Raw genomic sequence first — 14,712 nt, 5'->3', positions numbered from 1 at the left:
TTATGGAAAATCATTGCAGATTTAAATCATACAATAAAAGAAATTTTTAGGTTTTCTTTACCAAAAGAATGAAAAGCAAATTTTTCCAAGTTTTTATGGTGCTGGACAACTTCCAGCACCATAAAAACTTCCAGCACCATAAAAATTAACTGGTTCCAGTTACTATGACATTAAAAAGAAAGCAAAAAGTTGATTCTTAAGATGCAACACTTTCCGTCCGAAAACTTGGCATGTTGGTAGCATTGGTCTATTGTGCTGCAGAGCCAGGCTGGAGCTCCTTTATTATTTTCTCCCTTACAGATTTGTTTGTTTTCCAGCTGACTTCCACAGATATGCAGCATAAAAGCTGGAAAACGTTTGAATTGATTCATCAAAGTCTCATCAGACAATCCTGGCATCTTCACAGTGGTGCTACTTTTATATCCACTGATTATGATCATCACTTTTTAATCTCATGTTTATTCACTTTTCTACAAACACACAAACACTTTAGGTGTAAAAAGGTAAATAATTCATGCGAGACAGAACTAGCTGCAGGCAAGATGGCCGACCATGACGGCCATATGCTAACTTCCTGTAAAACCTCTTAGCTCTGTGCTACAGGTGGACTATCCACATTTTAGCTAAAAATAAATGAAAAGTGCTTGAGAGTACATTTCCTCTTATTTGTGACGTTGTTTTTCGTCCGTGATATTGCCAGCTGGAAATAAGGAAATAAATTATCATATTTTTCTCCCACAAATTTCCGGTTAAACTTGTTTCCAGATTCTTTTGTTTCTTTTCTACATCCTCATTACTTGGAACAGATTTTTGTTGTTGCTTCTGCTTTATGAACCATCAATCCAACAGCTAGTCAATAAATCCACAACTGCTGTTTGAACAATGCCTCACTAAAGTATTCATGTTAATTTTTTCTTTTTTTTTCGTCTCTTTACAACCACGAATCTCAATATTTTTTATTGGTTTACTTTTTGATAGAACAAAAAGAAGTGGGGGATACTTTTGAAATAAATTGCGGAGATCCACAGCTGAGTCAAGGCAGACTCTACTGACAGGATAGATATTTAGTTGTGTCTGCAAACTTGATCTTGTAGAAGGAAGAAAAGCATTGATGATGGATGCAGCGACACACAGAGCAACTCAAGAAGAAGAAGAAACCTGATGTAGAAACCAAAAGATGTACGACAGAAGCAGAGTCAAATGTAAATCCAAATGAGACTCTGGATTTTTATTTAAAAATAAATATTCATGAATTCTCCCTTTCCAATCTATGACGGCGTATCAGGGTCATTGTAGGTTTATTTTTTAATGGTTTAAAAAAATTAAAAATCTGAGCTTAATCTCAGGAATTTCTTCACCTGCAGTAACATCCGTATCACATGGCTCCTGTGAAAGAAACAAAGTGTTTCTGTTGCACTGGTTGTGAAACACATCTATTCTGATACGGCTGAAAAACCACCTCATTTTAGCACAAAAACTTAATTGAAAAAAGTGATTTCTTTTTGTTTGTTTATGGAAATTGCCGTGTTTCCATTAAGCAAATTTAATTTCGTCATTTCAACTTGTGGAATTGTGTGGTTATTGGAAACGCAGCTGTTCGTGTCTGGTCCCTCTTAATGTTCTGGGGTTTTAAAAAGTTCACCTTCCAACAATGAAAAAAAACATGTCACAGTAGCAGTAATTATTATTTCTAAGAGATTTATTTTTCCCTCCATCACAGTTAGTGAGACGGGGAACACGGCGTTCTCCTGTTTAGGTTCTCAGGGTGGTTGCTAAGCTGCCTGGCTTTTTATTGTCCTGATGATGCCTCATATTAAAACAAGAGCTAATTCTTTGGATGTAGATTAAAAATAAAAAACTGTCCTCATGACAATATTGTAAGTAAACAAAACTCCCCAAGACCCTGAAAAGAGAACTCTGACTGAATGATAGTCTCTAACAACAAAGTACATTTTTACTATCCTAACAGAGATAGACTACTCCTGCAGGCCGGCATGACGTCGTTCTGCCATCTGTTGATGAGAGCACCACAAACAGGACGAGACCCACTGCCAAACTGCTTCTGATTTAGGTGACGCTAAATGCTAAAGCTCTGCTAAAGCTTGAAATGGACGGATTCCACGGGCTGAGTCAGTGGTGAGAAATGGCCCGGCTCCCTGAGAGCTTCGCTTTCAGCCGCCGCAGCATATAATCAAATGAAACGGTCGCCAGGGAAGCAGTGAAAACAGCAAAGCGATCTCTTCAAGCAAAGGTACTGCTGACAGACCAACACTTTGTGTGCTCAGGGCCGAGCGGAGGAGCCGGGGGATATCTGTTTCATGGAGTAATTGCTCTCCCCTTTCTCCTTCTCAAGCTACTAAGTAAGCAGGCATGAAAAGCCGGAGAGCTTACAATGTGGATGGTTTAACAACAGAGCCTCACACCTGTTGATGGAGAGGTGGCTTTCAGCTGTTTTGCTCTTATGATCCGTCTCACTGACAGCAATTTGGAAAAAAAAAATCTTAGAGTTTGTATTATAATGTTAATGAGATTTGCACTGAGTGGGTGAAAGGAAGAGTCTGAATATTTTATTCTTTCAGGAGCTAATCAGACACAGGAGTCTCCGGTTGGGTTTAAGGTTTCAGCTTGCCTCTGAGCTGCTCTCACACTGAGTCTTATCTTGACTCAGATGTTGATGAATCTAAAAATATATTACACTGATATAAATAAGGGGTGTCCAAAAGGCGGTGCGGGGGTCGTGTGCAGCCCTTGGAATGATTTTATGTGGCCCTGCATATTTAAAAGGGCAGTATTATGTGTTTTACAGGCACATAGTGCCATTATATAGCACAATAAAGTAACTATGTTAACTTCAGTTGTCATAGAAATCCTACTTCAAATATGGCTTAAAAGCAATTTCACTTTGCAATTTAAGTCCTTGAAATTAGGTTTCTGTTTCTTTAAAAAACTCCTGGTCCTTCTGAAACTCCACCTTCAGGAAGTCATCACAACATGGCTCCTCTATTAACCCTTTAACAACGTTTTTTTTTTTTTTTACCAGCGTTTCACTGAGAAGTAGCTCCTGTAATGAGCTGTCAATGGTTGTCATGGGCTACCCATGTAGGGCCACCATGGAAACCACAGAGAAAACCATGTGAGACCCATATCGTAGCTCACATTTATCCCATGTGGGGCCCATCTAAGTATGTTGGCTGGGAATTGACTGGCAACAGCTCCACTAGTGTGTCAGGATTCAACACCACAAAATATGCAAACGTTTCCCCACATAAAGAACAGAACATTCAGTCCATTACAGTGTTATGTTTTCAGTCTTGATGTTTATTTTGGGATTATTAATAAGTGATCATCTGAACACAGCAGTGATCGATTTGCTAATTTAAACAACTGCTCTACTGATGATCTGTCAGACAGTTGTTATGTATCTTATTTTTTAACTGAACCAAAACACACAAAATTCTGCAGAGCATCTACATATTAAGGTTGTCATAGTCAAGCTAGCACAACTGACCTACTTCTCTCTCCCTCTCTATTTTTTTCTTAAAACTTTTTCCTGACCTTGTTATCTAGTTGTCATAGTGTTGATAATCAGTATACAGATTGAGCACGTTATGTTAACATCTTGACAGCTAAAACCAATCGAAGCCATTGTCGGCAAGCAGTTTATATATATGTATGTATATATATATATATATATATATATATATATATATATATATATATATATATATATATATATATATATATATATATATATATATAATTTTTTCACTGTAGAAGTATCTGTATAAAATTCACAGTGAACTTTTGTATTTATACTTTCAAATGGGCTATAAGAAAAACTAAAAGAGAAATGTAAATCTAGAAAAATATAAACCTTTGACATGGAAAATGTGTGAGAACCCTGAGGCAATAACCTACAGGTACTTGGAGCTGCAGCTGTGCAGAGCGCCAGTGGCTGCCTACTGCCAAGTCTCAACTGTCACTTCTTCCCCTGTTTCTTTAGAACCACTGAAGCAATTCCCAAGACTTGGGTTGCATAATTTTCCCAAGGAGCCAGTCTTCCGTAACTCGCTGGCTGTTTGTGTTGCTGCTTTGGCAGAAAAGGGACAAAAGTGAAAGGAAAGAAAAAAAAGAGAAAAACACCCGCTGCGATCCTTTAGGGTGTGTTGGAAAAGTCACAGAGGACAAAACCTGCTCCGGCTCAGGTCTGCATTCAGACATGTTGAGGCACCGTTTGCTCTCAGATGGCAGTAAATAACAAAATGAACCAATTCTCACTCTGGGCTTTTACAGCATCAAGGCCTTCCTGGTTCGTTTCTCATGCTACCTGTCGCAGAAACAAGGTCAACAAAGCAAACCGTTTCCATTTCTAGTCCCTGGCAGGATGTAGAGGCCTGCAGACTAAACACGACCACAAACCCCCCACCCTACACCACACCACTAACAAAACAACCTGTTGGAATCTAACTATGTATGATGTATTTTCATCAATATTTTTCAGTAGAAATAGTCTAAATTTGAAAGCTAAAGGACCTTTAAATAAGTTAAATTCCCACCGATATTAAAAACTTTCTACAGGATCTCCTGATTTGACTTGAACTCATCACAGTTTTAACTAAAAAGAAAAACAAGTTTTTGAATCTGCCAAGTCCATAGACTTGTTCTTGTGTATGTTTTTTGAATTTTATTTTATTTATTTTTTCCATACTGTTGGCTTTGTTAATGAAAACAGTATGTTAATACACGCTGAACAGGTTGTGTGTTTTGAGGTGAATTTTAATTTTCTGTTAGTCTTTCATGTGCCTTTTAAATTAAGTAGAGTGATCTGTTGCCCTTAAGCATTTTTTTCTGGCACTGACTCCTATTTGAATATACCATTACAATAACATTTATATTAGTTTAGTATTTACATTACTTGGCGTTTGAACTCTATCAAATTGTTATGTTTTATTTTCTAGTTGCTGAAGATATTTATGCATGTCTATAAATTCGCCATTCAACCATATTTAATAGAACCACCAATTCTTGTCTCTCCCAGGCAGAGAAAATGCTGACATCTATAAAAACATATTGAAAAAGAATGTGCCTCTTTAATATTTATGAAAATCATGCAAAGAGCATTTTTTATGCCCAAAGGACAACAGTGGAACAAAAAACATAGAAACTTTGAAAGTGTTTTTGTAACAAAGAAACAAATTCGGATCCGGTAAAAGCCATTTTGGGACCCTAAGTAGATTTTTATTTGGGGGCCCCCAAACCAACATACCAACATCAGAGGCTTCATCATTTCTAAGATACACTATGTATGTAACATAGCTACTAGCATTACCATCATTTGTAATTAGCTTACAGCATCCCAGTGCTATTATGGCTCCTGATTTTAAGGAGAACACAGGGAAAAAAAAACTTGGATTTTGAAATACAGGGTCGTATTAAAGTGAGCCAATTTATTTTAACTATTTGAAAGAAACATCAGCTGATAAATGCTAAATTTACCGTAAACAAGTTAACAACTTAACTTTAACTCATTAACTTATATTAACCCAACAGTGGCAGCAGCCATCAACAGGAAGAGATTAATCATTATTTGCTAAATAAAAACAAAAAGAAATTGTTTTCCCACATCTAACAGCATTTGGTTTGTAGGTTTACACATGTATATCAAGCTAGTTTGGTTCTCTTGGGGGCCCTCTGGTGGTGTGGAGGCACTAAGCTACCATTTAAGTCTTATATTTCTTGTACCAGCCCTGTGTAATCTTTCTACAAATACATATATATATATATATATATATATATATATATATATATATAAAAAATTATATATATATATATATATATATATATATATATATATAATTTTTTTTTGAGTTAATCCATTTCTAATTTACTCAATTAAGAATCAGCTTTTAATTGAGTTAAAAGCTTATTCGCTTCTATAAAACGTTAGGAATTTTACCGGCTAATATTTGGCACAATTCAAATCTTCCTTTTTACTGTGTATCATTTTTACAACACTTCCCAAACTGAATTAAACATTCAAACGTGGATGAAACTTTTTTTTCCCTCTTTCCTCTCTCAACAGAAGCAGCAACAGAGGCCACAGCTCTTCACTCTGCTGCCATGTTTAACACCCAACATTTATTTCTGCTCTACCTTACAGATCAGCAACTCAAAGACTCACCACCTCAAACCCACATCTCAAAAAACAATAATTAGACGCACCAAAATTACAATTAGGCCGACTGGAAGCCACTCCTCCCAGATGCAGCAGGGCAGCTAGTAAACTATAATCTGTCATCGTCTGGGCTCAGGCACTGAAGAGATTTTCACCATCATATAGAGTTTTTCTTTTTCTTTTTACAAAGCAATCTGATTTGTTTGCAGAAACAACTGCCTAATTACAGAAAACATGATGGGCACACTCCTTTACTCTAACTCTGTTGTGGCTACGGTGCATTAAATCTGTATTTGTTGACATGAACTTGTAATTAATCCCTTTCAGCAACATTTAGTTCACAAATTGGACTACATGCTTTTTGAAGTTTGTCAACAGTCACAGAGGAATGCTTCGTCTTCCTCTAAGTTATGAGGCCGCCTCATTTACCACATGAGAGCTGTTCATAATGTAAAAACTAACAGGGATTCTTATGACACCATAATTTAATAAAGCTTGATGCTAACCACTTCTATTTTTTAATTATTTTATTTTATTTTTCTTAAATAGTACTATATTTAATCATCTAGCGATGATTTTCTTTTTTCTGCAATTCTGAACACACACAAATAACTACGAATGCACCGATCCACTTCTTTACTTCTGATACCAATATCGATATCTGAGGTTTAAGTATCGGCCGATACTTAAACGTTTCCCCCCCCTTTTTTTTTTAACAAAGACATAAATCTACTGAATTATTAATGTATTTGATAACTCTGCACCAGTACAGCACACTAAAACACACCAGTAGCTTCACAAGCTCAGTCCAAACAGCAACAAACCTTTTAAATGCTTCAGAAAGTACAACTAGGAATTCTAAATATAATGTAAATTAAATAATAAAACATGACGTCACTCAGAGCACAAATCATAGAATTAGACTTGAAGAGATCAGGTACATTGTCACCAATATGCGATATTGAATTTTTTCAATATCAGGACGATACAGGATCAGTGCGTATCCAATGACTGTCGCCTTGAAAACGGATTTACCTTTTGTCACATCACAGCCACAAACTCCAGTCTGTTTCACAAAGATATTATTTGATAAACAAACAAAAAAAAACGAGAGCATAACTCTGAAGTAAAAGAAAAATAATACATGTGTGTCAAATACTTATTTCCTCTCATGCAGGTTACATAAAATCCAAATTAAACACTTTGATGTTTGTGGCTATGAGTTGAAGATATGAAAACTGTCAAGAGGTGTGAATACTTTTGAGCAATCACATTTCGAAGTTTAAAAAGCTATTTTGCAGGATGACAGAAAGAGCAAACGGTTGATGCAAACAGACTTGTTATTTCCTCCCTTCACGCACACACACACGCACTGACACACACTGCCATCATCACACTACAGATGAAACACATTTCGGACGTCCACACCAGGAGTGCTTCTCACGTCTCTGCGGAGCAGAGCAGAGGTGACTGGAGAGTTCAGTCAGCTGCTCCTCCTGAGCGGCGAGATTGTTTTGTGAAGTGAGCAAACATTTTCTCTCTCCTTTTTTTTCTCTCGTCTCATTCCCACATAACTCGTCTTTCAGGATCAAACTCAGCTTGCTCTTGTGCCAACATCCCTGAACGCTCGCTGGCGTTCCCATAACGCAGCTCCCGGCAGATGCAGTTTCAGATTCCCCTGAAAAAAAAAAAAAACGTCTACAGCTCTGCTTGTTGGTGACGAAATGGTGAAACCTCTGTTTCTACAAAAACAATCTCTTTTTTTTAAATAAGGAGATTGTCCCCATGAACCAGAATTCACTGAAACAATCTACACACCATCAGGTTGATTTGTATTTGGTGACAGAGCGACGAACCCCAACCGCCTCTGAGCTTCACGTTCGCACGAGTCCGGACTTGTCGACGCAGTTCAAGGACCTTCAGGGCTTAATTGCTTCAATCAAAGCGCTTTCAGAGTGGCACTTCATCCAAGAGGCATGAATCACCCGGTGAAAGGAGCGGAGAGCAATAAACTGTCACCGGGGTGCTGAGAGCAAACTGGCTGAGAGTGTGTTTTTTTTTCTAAGTGTGTGAATTTGGCGACTGTCGCAGCCTGTGAAATATGATTTAAATCACGCGGCCGCTTACTGCAGGAAACACAACATGTCTACAGTTCAAATTAAGGTCATAGTGAACATTACGGAGCTTCTCTTTGCCGCCGCACTTCAAACGCGGCCCCAGTAATCCGACCTCCTCACATAAACATATTATATTTTGGCATGGCTGTTAATTATCCCCCGCTTTAAAGGAGCTGCTGTCCAGGAGGCAGCTGTTAGCTTTCTACAGGTGCTCTCTGATGCTGCCCAGCTCCGCCTGCTGCTTTCTGCAGCCTTTCATTACGGCTGGGGTGGAGGCTGCAGAGATCGTTGTTTTGTTTTGGGTTTTTTCGTCTTTTCAGAGCAGGTGGAGAAACCCAAGAAATGGACAGAAGTCATTTGCTTCTGACTGCAACGTTAGAGTTTAAGTTGCAGTATGTAGTTTTTATCATTAATTACATTTTTTTTTACATATTTGTTGAAATCAAAATTATGTCGTGGCATTGTTAGATAACTTGTGGAGAAAAAAAGAGAAAAAAATCTGTCTACTCCCAGTTGTAACCCAGGAATTCGTCACTCAGTCAGAAACAACCAATCAGAGCAAGGAGGTGTGTCTTAGCACTGTCAATCAGTTTTGTGCTCAATCACCAGCATTGCCTTACGCCACAGCTGGTTCACTGCAACATAGTCTGTCCTAAATGATAAGGCTAGTTAGCATAGCCAGAAATGATTTTTTTTTTCAGATAAACGGTTTTGCTGGACGGTAAGTTGTTTCTCCACCAACAGCACACAGAGCAACATGTACACAAATATGATTGATATACATATGTACCTATTTATTTTATAATTATTGGGGCCTTGTGACAAAATTTTGCTCAATATGTACATTTTAAATTCACAGATGAACAACACACATCAGTAGGTGAAATCATTAAGTGAAACTGGTACAGATTCCACACTGACTGATGTTTCAAACCTTTATTACTGCTGATGACGACTTTCTACCTACATTTAATGAAAACACGATGTTTGAGATTAGAATATTACATCAGAGTAATAAAAAAAAACATTTTAAATACAGAAATGAGAGCTAAATGTAAAGCAGGTTTGCTACCAACTTGAAGGTTATTCAAAAGTTACTTTCAGTCCAACAGACAAGCCTCACTGGAACGCTTATTCTGAGTTATTGAATGTAACTGTGTGAGGTAATATTCAGCAAGATGTTACTGCATACAGTAATTTCTGCATATTACTGCAATATCTACATAATCTTTGCATGTTCTCCCTGTGGATGTGTGGGTTCTCTCCAGGTACTCCGGCTTCCTCCCACAGAACAACATGACTGTCAGGTCAACTGGTCTTTTTAAGGGTGTGTAAATGTGTGTGTCTCTACATATAGTTGTACAGCACCACATACTTATATAAGAACATTTGTGAGGTCAAATGTTCTTCCATCTGACTAGTGCAACGACTTGGACTAGTTGGGCTGGTCCAACTAGTCCAAGTAGATGTTGGACTAACAACTAGCTGGACTTGTTCTGACTTCATCCCAGTGGTTTTCTGCCTTGGTGCATGCCGGCAAGTTAAGCCCTTCTACATCTGGGATGTCCAAAGAGAGCCCCGGGTGTCATTTTGTGGCCCCTAGACTGATTCTGTGCGGCACCTGAATGATGGAAATTTGTCTCATGAGCGCAGGTGATTGATGCAGATGGAGACTTTTTTTATTATTCAATTTGGACAAAAGAGTGACCTATCTAATCTTTTTCTGTTTTCTGTTGAGCCCAAAATAAATGAGCAAAGTTAAATTATGCGAAACCTTTTTGTAGTTTTGCACCTACGCATTTCTGTCCTAAAAAAAAGAATATAACTATTTTCTCTGTTTGACTCAAATATTTCATGCTTAGCTTATTGTTGAGCAGGAACAAAATCCTCAATAAAACTTTGTGTTTTAGTTAAAAAAATTAAATTCAAAACCGAATTCAAAATTAAACACCCAAAGAGCCACGAACCTCGACGGGAACTGTTCCTCTGAAGATGGGAGCAATAAATCGCTCAACAAGTCCTGGTATGCGCAAACAACAAAAGGTTTGGAATGAAACGACAAACTGCTGAGAAACAGCCTCACACCAAACCCTCTCTGTGAACTTTGAACTTGACGCAGCCAAGTCAGACAAGTGCAGGTCTCCTTGACGCCCCAACACCTGAATAAGAGGCCGACACCCGATGATGAGTGCTAGAGCCGTATCTAAAGTATGACCGTATCTTGTAACTGTTTACATCCATCGCTGGCATGATTTTGTTATGATGCTTCATGTGAACGAGCTTATTCACATGTGATTTTAATTGCATTTCTTATTTCATGGAAACGCCACAGTTGTGAAAGTGTTTTTTGACACGAGCCGTATATTAGGAAAGTTTTTGTGCACATTTGCAATGGAAACGCAGCCAGAGGTCTTGGACAGGACGGGTATCTTATCCCAGAGCCACACCGGATTCAGGGAACCTCCTGTTCTTTCATAAAGCAGTCGAATATTAGAAAAACACTGAAGCAATTCAGACATTGAGGGGTAAATTACACCTTTGGACTTCAGTTGGTGCTAATGTTTTCAAAGTCAAAGCAACACTGTGTATTTTAAACTGTATGAAGGAAATTTAGTCATGAAGGAAAACCAATAATCAGATACCTCGTAAAAAGAAAAGTGGTTAGGATCTTCGTAGCTTTGAGCTAAACCGACACATTAACTTAATTGTAGGAATAGTTTATGACTGAATTCGAAATACACACCCTGGAATGTCATCAGGTTGGTTCATGCAGCTAGTTCACAGTGGTGAGGAAGGCCTGAGCTGACTCCACAATGTATACAATTCATAACAGCCATCTTGCCTATAATAATACCTCTTTCCAACCATAAACTTCAGTATGTTTATTAGGTCTGTGTGTGGTTGTTAAACACAGAGTAGTGCATAATTATGAATCATGTGTGACCTCTTCCAGTTCCATCCATCTTCTCATCAACTCTGACCATTTCCCTATTTCCTGTGTTTTGTGAGCGTTTCTCTGCATGTGCCTTTGACCCCGGCTGATTTTTGGGTCAGTTCAGCCTCATTTCACCTTCAGAGTCACATAAAGACAGTTACAAATTCGGCCTTCTGTCACCTGAAGAACATTTCCAGGGTTAAAGGACTAATGTCCCTGTAAGAGCTAGAGGAACTCATGAAGTCGTATTGATTACTGCAACAGGTCTGCCTAAAACCAGGAAGACCGAGCACATAACCCAATTCTAAAGGCCTTTCACTGAGAGAATAGACTTTAACATACTGTTGGTAGTTTATAAGTCACCGAACGGCTTAGCAGAAAAAGACATTAAAGATCTTCTGTTGTTGTATCAACCTTCCGGACCTCTCAGGTCCTCTGGTCCTCAGAACCAAACATGGAGAAGCAGCATTCAGCTTCTATGCACCACAAATCTGAAGCAAACTTCCAAAAAAAAAAAGTTTCACAGCAAAACTGCTGTAACACCGAGTTCATTTAAATCGAGATTAAAACCCACCTGTTTAGAGTTGCTTTTGATTCCTAATTAATGGAACACTGACCAACATATTTGATGTGTTTTGATGATTTTCACAATGTCACATAACAAAATGTAATGTCGATTGTTGACTGTGTGTTGTGCTTATTTATGATGGCTATTGTGTGTTCATGATATAAAGCACTCTGAACTGCCATGTTGTTTTCTGTTTTCTAAATGAGCTGGGAGCTAGCTAGGTGGAAGCTAAGAGTCAGAAGTGTATGCCAACGATGTGCCATCTAGTGGCCTGGCATTACAACTACAGCTGATTCTTGGTGATCTGGTCTAAAACGTGGAACTTGGAATATACAGGCAGTTTCCAGACAGCGGTCTCATGTAAACCTAGCATGAATACTCTGCTGCGTTTCTTTCAGAGGAGGCTTCAAATAATTAGCTCGATTCAAGGAGCTTTCAAGTAGCAGAATGATGAAGATTCAAGGAGCTTTCAAGTAGCAGAATGATGAAGACCAATTGGACGTATTGGCTCTGCTGTGCCTTTGATGGAGATGGAGGTTTGGGGGAAACCAGAAGCTCTCCTGTTTCCTGTACCATGAGGAGGGTCGATGGTAACACTAATCTAGACACACTTCCCCCTCCAGAGCTGGCACTTTGTGAGATTAGGATTTGGGACCTGCTTCCTGAGAGGGGGCTGTTATTGTTGTAAACCCACCCAAACATATGAATACAGATTGTAGCAGAATGTAGCCTATTGTAAAGACTTACAGAGACATGAATGTACTTGGTGTTGCAGAGAGTAAAATGAGATGAATTTAGTTTTATTCTGAGTGTAAAGAGTTCAGCCTTTATCTAATCTTAGAGATGCTTCAGAATCCCCCCCAGAGATTAGAGGGTTTGTTGAAAGAGGGCTGCACGCCTCTGTTCCAGGACGGATGACAGAGCAGGTCTTGACCTGGTGAGATCTTTTTCCAATCGCCGCTGTGTGCTCATGGGCAGTGGCTTCCTGTGGTGTTTCCTGTCAAAACGGGGCTTTCATAGCAGTAGTTATCTACTCTCCAATGTAAAATGCATGAGAGGAGCTGGGATGCTGGGTAATATAAACTCTTTTTAATGGTTTATTGTGGGCAGATGCAATACACATGAGCTCATAGTGAAGCGTAGGAGAAAATGTGGCTCCTATTCTGATTCACAGGAGTGGAACGACACGTCAGGGTCCTGAGAGGAGACGGGAAGAGGAGAGACATTTCCATCAAATATATCTGACATTTTGAGATCTCAGAAATTTTTGAAAAACACAAATAAAGATATTTCTGAAAATAATAACATTTCCAAAGATGAAACATTTTTGACATTTGAAACTCAGAAGTTAAGTTTAATCTCAACGATTAATTTTTGGTTTAGCTACAGGCTATTTTGAGAAAAACTAAGAAATTGCTTATTGGGATTTTTTTATGAAACAATCTAAAAAATATATATAAAATTAGATGTGGAGTTTCACACATTGTGCTAAAAACATTTTAAGTTTCCGTTGACTCCTAATAATCACAATACAAACCAAGTGTAAATATACCACAGTTTATACAGATTCTTTCCGTTTCAGTGCTCACAGTTTTGTATAGCAATATCAAATGCCTTAGGGATGATAAAAACTTTTATCTATTTGTTAATTCTGGAAATAAATTATGCAGAGATTATTCTTTTTTCTGCTTTGCTTTCTTTAATGTGAAATAATTGCACATTTTCTGCTTTAAAATGTCTCCCCAGGCCTGAGGAGTCCTGATGAAGCAGCTGCATGTGTAAGAACGGGTCTGCTGGCTAGGCCTCATGGGGCTGGCAGCTCTCTGCACAGGAAGTGAGGAAAATGGTGTGTCTGTTTACAGTAAAGTTGTGTTTTCTGGAAGAAACCTTCGAGAACTAGCAGATCCATTATAGCCACATGTAAACAGGAACAGTTAAAAGCTACAAACGTTCAGAGAGCGTTTATCTGCTGAAAAAGTGAAGAAACGAAATCCAGAGAAAACAAGATTAACGGACACAGAGGTCATGAGATCCAGTTCAGACGTTGTAAAAAACTGATCTGCTGTTTTCTTCATTTCCATCTTTTGCTAGCTGCATGTTGTGAAGGTTTGAGTATCTCTGACTGAAACTGAAGACGTCCACAGGGCTTAAATGTAATTTTTCATTAATTTTTACAAATTCCTCTCCAAACACATTTAGCAATCATAACTTCCCACCAAAAAAAAAAAAAAAGGAATGAGTGTCTCAGAATGCCTGGATTTTATGTTTATATGGTTTTGCTGCCATGGAGGTAAAGTTTGATCCAATGGAGCAACAAGGCAAAAGTTTGAGGCAAATGAATGATTCATGTTGGTGTTTTACTGAGAGACGAAGAGAGAAGAAGTAAATTGAATATTAGTGCAGACTGTGTGCAGAGAGAATGGACAGTTAACCTTTAAACTGGTCTTACTGTGGCATTATATAAAGCTTTGTGTATGCCATGAATCAGATTACTGTTCACATGTTTAGGCCCCCATCCCACCTCTACAAACCGAGCCGTCTTTATCTGTGCCTGACATCGTGGTTTTATTAGGCTCATTTTGAAAACGTCTCAAAGGCAACGAGCAAGTCGGAGACAAAACTGCAATCACAAGCATTAGAGCAACATTTAGGTTTCACAAACATTTTTCTATGATATATATCATCATGCTAGCTTACCAAAACAAAGCGGTGTCAGATGTCAGGCAGGTCTAATGAAGTAAACACAATACAGTTCCAGTCAAAGGTCACATTGATTTGAATAGACCGTTGTCCGGGGCGGGATGCAAATGAGATAAAAAAATAATAATAAAAAAAAAAACACACAAACAAGCTGAATTTCAACGTTTATGTGTTACGTGTCTTCCAGGCATGTAGTGGTATTTTATAGCACCATTAA

Source organism: Poecilia mexicana, unplaced genomic scaffold, assembly GCF_051168715.1.
Source record: "Poecilia mexicana isolate PSO_F unplaced genomic scaffold, ASM5116871v1 scaffold_6, whole genome shotgun sequence".
Classification (NCBI taxonomy): domain Eukaryota; kingdom Metazoa; phylum Chordata; class Actinopteri; order Cyprinodontiformes; family Poeciliidae; genus Poecilia; species Poecilia mexicana.
Note: the sequence above shows the minus strand (reverse complement) of the source record.